Below are 7,368 nucleotides of genomic sequence, written 5' to 3' on the forward strand. Positions count from 1 at the left end.
GTTACCAGAGTTTGGCTTGGTGCTGCTGGTGTCCCCCGTGGCTGTGCTGGCAGCGGTGGCACTGCTGTCCCCGGCTGTCCCTCTGCTGCTGGCCCCTCCTGTGGGGCTGGCGGTGGCCGTGGTGCTCCCAGCAGCACAGCCTGGGGGGAGAGGAGCTCTCAGGGGCTGCTGAGCCCCTGGGGGAAAGCAGCAAAGGTTCAGCTGCTCTCCCAAATTCACTTCTTCTTGCCCCAAACTGGCAGGAAACCTTGGGGCACGTCAGGGGTGAAACTTTTCATCTGGGGCAGCAGCAGAGTCTGGTGCAGCCGCTGAGGGGCTCCAGGGCTCTCAGAGGAGGAGGACAGGCTCTACCCTCAGCCCAGCCCAGCCCCAGCTCGCTGGTGGATGCACAAAGCTCTGCACAAAGCTCTGGATTTCAGAGCAGTTTGGGTTTGTAATCCTGGGAGGGAAGAATCAAGCCTTGGAAGAGATCACTGGTGCGCCTCAGGATAGATAAGTTGGATTTACAGTTGCAGGCACAATCTCAAAGTAAATAGAAACATTCCCACTGGCTTGGGATCAGCCCTGACTCATGAGCGAAAACATCTTTGGAGGTAAAGCAGAATGTTTGCTGAGTGGTTTGCTGTTCTAACCTAAAGTTTATATATTGCTTCCTGCTGCCTTACAGAGATGACACTTCCAGCTTTTCCTTCTGAAATGAGCTGTGTGAGTCAATGAAAATGCATTTCTCCCCATTCCTCAGCTTCTCTCTCCCTAAGATCTATTCCCACTTTAGCAAACAGCTCCAGTCTCTACCCCAGGGCTCTTGGTGTTTAAGATTCTTATCCAGGCACTGAAGAGAAAATCATACAGAATGTGTTGTTTCATTTGTAGCTCTGCCCAGGGGAGCCCCAGCTCCAAGAAAAGTTACTTCATCCTCCCAAAGCGCCCTGAGAGATGGAGCAGCTCTGGCAGGTCCTGGGCAGGATCTGCTGCCAGGGAACAGCACTGGGAGCTGGGCATGGGCCTGGCAGGGGCTGCTCTGGGCTGGGTCAGCTCCACAGAGCCTGGAGGGCTTGGGAAGAGCAAAGCCCGAGGGCTCTGGGGTTGGTTTTGGCCATGGGTGGCAGGGGCAGAGCTGCTGGTCCTGCTGGGGGTGGCTGGGGAAATGTGGGGCTCAGACTGGTCCTGTGGGGCTGCCCACACTGCTGCTGCCCATCCTGATCCACCCCATCCTCATCCATCCCATCCTGATCCATCCCATCCTCATCCATCCCATCCTGATCCATCCTGTCCAGCCCATCCATCCTATCCTGATCCATTCTATCCATCCCATGCTGATCCATCCTATCCATTCTATCAATCCCATCCCATCCCATCTCCATCCATCCATCCATCCATCCATCCATCCATCCATCCATCCATCCATCCATCCATCCATCCATCCATCCATCCAATCCTATCAATCCTGATCCATCCCATCCATCCCATTCATCCCATGCTGATCCATCCTATCAATTCTATCAATCCCATCCCATCCCATCCCTCCTGCCCCTCCTGGGCTGCAGCTGCTCGGGGGGCCCTGCTGAGGCTCAGTGCAGGTGTCTGGAGCTGCACTTTGGGTTCTGGCACAGCCTTCAGCTCAGGGGGAGCAGCTCCTCCTTCTCCAAGGCAGCTCAGTTCCAGATGCTGAGGTCACCGAGTTTTCCTGCTGCAAATGAAAAGCAGGAGGCAGGACTGGTGCCCAGAGCAGGGAGCAGCCCAGAGGCTGAGCTGGGCTTTGGGCAGAGCCAGGCTTCGGGCACAGCTCTGTTAGGCACAGCTCTGCTAGGCACAGCTCTGCTAGGCACAGCTCTGTTAGGCGCAGCAGGAACTCTTACATCACCAGAACAATGCAGCCCTGCCGTGACCTCCCCGAGGGCCAGAGCCACCCGAGCACCTCTGAGCTCCTCCAGATGTTTGCAGAGCACCCTGGGCATTCCTCATCAAAGCCTTTTCAGCACTGAATATTGGACTGGAGGCCTGGCTGCTGCTCAGTGTAGTTTGGGAGAGGAGCTGTCACTTTGGATTTCTCTTTCTTGCCTTTCTTGGAGTGTGTGCAGGAGCTTTGCCACAGAACATGGATCTGGGGTTTTTATGAAATCTTTGGGCTCAGGAGATAAATAATGATCCAGATGTGGGCTGGATAATCCACGTGGTGCTCAGCTAAAGAGGGTTATTTATTGCACCATGCATTTTTAATGGCTTTATTAAACTTCGTCAGTTTGTTAGGATTGAGGGTTTAGAGTTTAAGCCAAGCTATTTATTAACCTGGGAGAAATCTTCACCTGGCAATGCAAGCACGTGCAGGAGCAAAACCATGCAGAGATGAGAAAGAAAATTGCACTTCCCAGCACCCATTGTGTTCACCCAGCTCGGGTTTAAAAATTAAATGATTTTTTAAAGATATTTTAATAATGGGGCTTAGGAAGGATCTTCGATTGAATAAAGAAAAGGCAACAACATAAATGTTAAACCTGCTCCAAGACTCATCCCTGAGCACTCAGCCAGGGCCACAAAAAAAGCTCTGCAGTGGCAAAGGTTCAGGAAAGAGGAGGGAAGTTTCCATCACTGGATCCCAGTCCTGACCCACAGCAAACAGAACTGAGGGAGCTGAACCCCACTGGGAATCTCTGGGCAGGACCTGCAGCCCCTGAGCTGATCCTGCCTCAGATCTGCTGGTTCACCTCTGGCAAAGCCTTGGGCTCCTTGGGCACCTGGCACACACAGGGCCCTGGGCCAGGGCAGCTCCTCAGCTCTGCCTTTAACAGAGATTATTGGAATAGACAGAGTTTGTTCCCCAGCAGAGGAGGGTGAGGAGCCATGGGATGAAGAACAGGAGGGTAAAGGGACCATGGGGTGCAGGAGAGGAGGGAAAAGGGTCCATGGGAGGCAGGAGAGGAGCTCTGGAGCTCTGGGATGCTGGAGAGGAGGGTATGGAGCTGTGGGATGCAGGAGAGGAGCTCTGGGCTGGGATGCAGAAGAGGAGTTCTGGAGCTCTGGGGATGCAGGAGAGGAGCTCTGGGCTGGGATGCAGAGCCCTGGGGCCAGAGCCAGCCCCGGCTCCCCCCTCAGCCCCTCCAAGCACTCCAGCCGGCATTACTCATGCCTTTGCAGCTTTCAGCCATGTGGCAGGAATTCAAGCGGGTGGAGCCCTCTTCCCTCTGGAAATATCTGATAAAATCCCCTCCCCTCCCCCTTTTCCTTGGCCCAGACAGGATGTGGGTGTGGGGCCGGGGCCGGGGGGCCGGGGGAGCCCCCGAGCTGCCCCACCACAGCCCAGCTGCTGCTCCCAGGCTCTCCTTGGGCCTGGGGCCTCTTGGGCAGCCCAGCACCTTCCCGGGGTTGGGATTTCTCCTGGCTGGAGCAGCAGCCTCTAAAGGATGTTAAACTCGAGCAGCTGGAAGCTTTAAAGTCTCTTTTTCCTTTCCTGATAGTCAGGACTTTCATAAGTGTTGCAGAAGAAGTGGAGGAAAGAAAGGACGTGTGAAAATGGCAAGAAAAGAGATTTTTCTAAAAGTCAAGCTTGGCAGAGAGGAATGAAAAACATATAAAGAAGAAAGATGAAAGGTTAAGTGAAAGAATAAAGTGTTTTTATTAGGTACAAATGCAACCCAGCCTCCCAGTTCCATGTTCACTGTGAGACAAGCACGGGACAGCTCTCCATGTGCTTTATCCATCCCCAGCTTTCCAACACAAGCTGCTCACAGCATCCTCCCAGGGGCTTGGGAGGGTCTGGGAACTGCAGCCCACTCTGCAGAGCAGGGGTGGCTGCAAACCCTTCCTAGGAACTCGGGAGGAACCCCAAAGAGCCAGGCAGAAGGAGCAGTTCCAGCGATTTGGGCTTTCCCAGGGGATTTTCTCCCTGGGGTTGGACCAGGCTGCACCCTGGATCCTGGCTCTGCATCCCAGACCCCAAACTGCATCCTCCCCACACCAGAACCCCACACCACACCTGCAGGGCTCCTGCCCCTGTCCCAGTGTGGGTTTTTCCCTACCAAACCGGTGCCTTTAGCTGGAGGAGCCCGGGGAGCTGCTCCCACCCTCAGCAGCGCTGCCAGGAGCAGCTCCAGCCCCGACCCAGAGCTGGGATTTCCAGGGCAGCTGCTCAACTGGAGCCTTGGATGGATCCTCTGGGACTCCCCACGGGGCTGGGGAACCAGCAGAGCCCCAGGGATGGTTTTTCCCAGCAGCTACACCGAGGAGAAGCCAACGTCCCCCACCTTGCAGGCAGGAATACCCTGCAGGAGTGATGGGCAGGGGCTGTGCAGGCACATTGTGCACAAAGCCTTAAAGCCCCTGCTGCCCACGAGCTTTGTCCTTCCAAAATCCGAGCTTTTTATCACTTTTCCATCACTTTTGTTTTGTACTCAAGGTTTGGAACTGGAGGTTTGAAGCTCAAGCTTTGCCTCACACCTTTGTCTCACACCCTCGCTCGGTTCAGCCCAGCCACACAGCCCTGAATGTCGTTTTTCTCACATAAAATTGGGGTTTTTTTTTCAATTCCTTTCAAATTAACACAGACTGGAGGGTCAGCCAGCGGCTCAGGTGAGCAATTTACCTGGGCAGCCAGGGGAACATGAAAGGAGCTCTGTGAAACAGGAGAACAAAACCCAGTGAATTCCTGCAATAGATCTCCTCGCTCCCATTCGTGTGAGTAAGAAAAAAATCACATTTGAGGAGACACCCGCAGGCTCCTGGCTCCTGTCCCAGCACACCAGGCAACACACAGAGTGCTGCTTCACTTTTTTAGTCCTTTTTTATTACCTCATGGCTGTTGGGTTTGGGACAAAAATGATAATATTTCCCTAAAACACAACCCTTTAAAAAGTAGCACCTAGAGAAAAATCTCGGCGCTGTTATTCATCGCTTCACATGATGAATATTTGAAGAGCTGCAATAGGAGATTTTAATATTTATGGAGACTCATTTGATTTTCAGCAAATGTTTAGTTCCAACCACAAAACAAAAGCGTGGCTCATTTACACCAGAGCAGGCTGAGAGACAGCTTGAACTGTGCCTGCACTCTGCCTGTGTGCAGGGACAACTCCTCGTGTCACCCAGGAGTTTGTGGGCAGTTTAATCCCCACAAATCCTGTCCCTTTCTGAGGTTTTGGGGTGGCGCTGAACCCCAAACTCCTGGAGAAGCATCTTCCCCCCAGCTGCTGCTCCCAGGAGCTGCCCCACGCCCTGTCCCCGCTGCCACCCGGGCTTGGGGACATCAGTACTCACCAGCCAGCTCCAGCAGGCAGAAGATGCAGAGGAGCTGCCCCCACTCCATGGCTGTGGGAATTCCCAAAGTTCCCAAAGCCTTTCCCTGCTCCGGGGCAGCTCCCGGGGCTGCTCAGTGCCGCAGCAGCTCTGAGCTCATGCAGCTTGGTTGGAGTTCAAGCCTTTGAGATCGCTCAGAGCTGCTGGGGTGGGTTTCTCTTCAGGGGTTGTGCTTGTGCTTCAGGACGGCGAGGTGGAGTTTCTGGGCTTTGATTTCCCACTTTTTATACAGTTCGTGGCAACCTCGCTATCACTTAGGTAATTTTCTCCTCCCCGCTTTCCTGCCAGCAGCTTCAAAACAAACAAAAGATCGGCCCTCTCCCCAGCAAAGGATCCCAAAGGCTGGCTGGGATTAACTCTTTCCTGAGAGCTGCTGCTTTCCTGTCCAAGGAGGGCAGGGACACAGCTGGATGCAGGGAGTGCAGCCCAGCCTGCAGCTGAGCTCCCTCAGAGCAGAGCAAACACAGCCCGAGGAGAGCAGGGCTGTGGGGAAACCCAGGTCCAGCCCAGAGAGCCCCAAGCGTGGTCCTGGCACCGTGGAAAACAGGGGAATGCTGAAAATGGGCTTCAGAATCAGAGATTTGCTCAGCACATTAAGCAGGGAACCGAAGGATGTGAAATCGTCGCTGCCCTGAGCAGAAGTGACTCCATTAACTGCACTAAATCAACTCCAGTCAAACAGGGAGCACGAACCAGATGGGTTAGAGAAGGTCTGGGGCAGGGCAAAACCCACAGGCAGAAGGTTTGGCACGGAACCTGGAGCAGGATGGGAGAGCAGGAACCCCCCAGAGCTCGCTGGGGATGTTTTGTGGGAGCCCTGGGAGCAGCACAGAGCCCTGGCTGCGGTTTTATTTCCCAGGTGGGAAACTTGGCTCAGGCTCTGCACTGCAGGCACACGTGGGAGCAGCTCAGGAAGGGCAGGGTGAGGGATGCTCTGTGTCCTCACGTGGGGGTGTCCATCCCTGGAATGTTCCAGGCCAGGCTGGATGGGATTTGGATGGGATTTTCCCCTACCTGGGATAGGGGAAGGTGGAATGAGAGGATCCCTAACATCCCTTCCAACCCAAACCAGTCTGGCAGTCAAATTATGGGTATAAAAAAAATAAGAGATGAACACTTGGGAAACTCAGCTCCAGTTCAGTATTAATTCCATCTTTTCTTTTATAGCTGGATGATGAGGTGACTAAAGGAGTCATTGGGAACAGGAAATTGAAAAATGAGGTGGACAGGAAAGAAAGCTGCGGAAAGAAGGATGAGGAAGCTCTTACTCAATGTTTTATCTTTTCCTGGATGCTCCTGTAGCACTTCTACAGACACAGAATCACAGAAGCTGCTCTGGGTCTTAAGGGACCCAAAAACTCACTGCAAACCCCTGCCACGGGCAGGCATGGCCATCATTTGGCTACAGGCAGAAAAGGATTAAAAAACACACAAAAAAAGAGAACAGGATGGTGTTACCTACAAAGAAATCCTCAAATGGTATTTCCACATTTATTGTAGGACAAAATTCCAGTAACTTTTGCTTTTAGCATAGTACAGGAGCTGGATGTGATGATGTTTAATGTCCCTTCCAACTCAAAGCCTTCTCTGGTTCTGTGGCAGGAAAATGTTTCTTGGAAGGAAACATCTGTGGCTCAGCAAAGGGCTCCAACATCTATATAAAGATTTCTGTTATGTTCAGTAATCTATTACTGACTGACAGAGACACACAGCTCTATGAAAGGCCAAAATATCCAGGTAAAATGTGGTCTAAAAGCTGAGTGTGGGCACAGCCCTGCTGACTCCAGTAGCTCCCACCAAGAATTTTCCCTTTTTTCCCCTTTTTCCTCCCTCAAACACGCACACACACATTGGGAAGCGCCTGACTCAGTGTGTAACCAGGTTTTACATTGCATGTCAGCCCAGAAAATGAATTCAGAGATGAAATGTGAAAGGCAGAGTGAGACAAGAGTCTTATTTAAATAACAGATATGTTTTTATCTATGAAAGTGAGAATTTGGGTTGAATAACATGACTGAAAATCAGAGTGATAGATCCACAGAGGAGTTTGGGTTGAAAAGGACATTAAAGACCATCCCA

General features: G+C 52.6%; 1 long non-coding RNA gene across 1 annotated transcript in view; it reads right to left on the bottom strand.

Annotated features, from left to right (window-relative positions):
* Positions 1-5,515, bottom strand: part of LOC115948827 — a 6,169-nt gene extending 654 nt beyond the window's left edge. The window contains exons 1-2 of the long non-coding RNA XR_004082599.1: positions 5,251-5,515; positions 6-140 (exon numbers count right to left, since the gene is read on the bottom strand). This is a non-coding gene — a long non-coding RNA (uncharacterized LOC115948827). The remainder of the gene's footprint in view (positions 1-5; positions 141-5,250) is intronic.
* Positions 5,516-7,368: the final 1,853 nt, after the last annotated feature.

This window comes from Geospiza fortis, unplaced genomic scaffold (genome assembly GCF_000277835.1).
Source record: "Geospiza fortis unplaced genomic scaffold, GeoFor_1.0 scaffold422, whole genome shotgun sequence".
In the NCBI taxonomy this organism is placed as follows: domain Eukaryota; kingdom Metazoa; phylum Chordata; class Aves; order Passeriformes; family Thraupidae; genus Geospiza; species Geospiza fortis.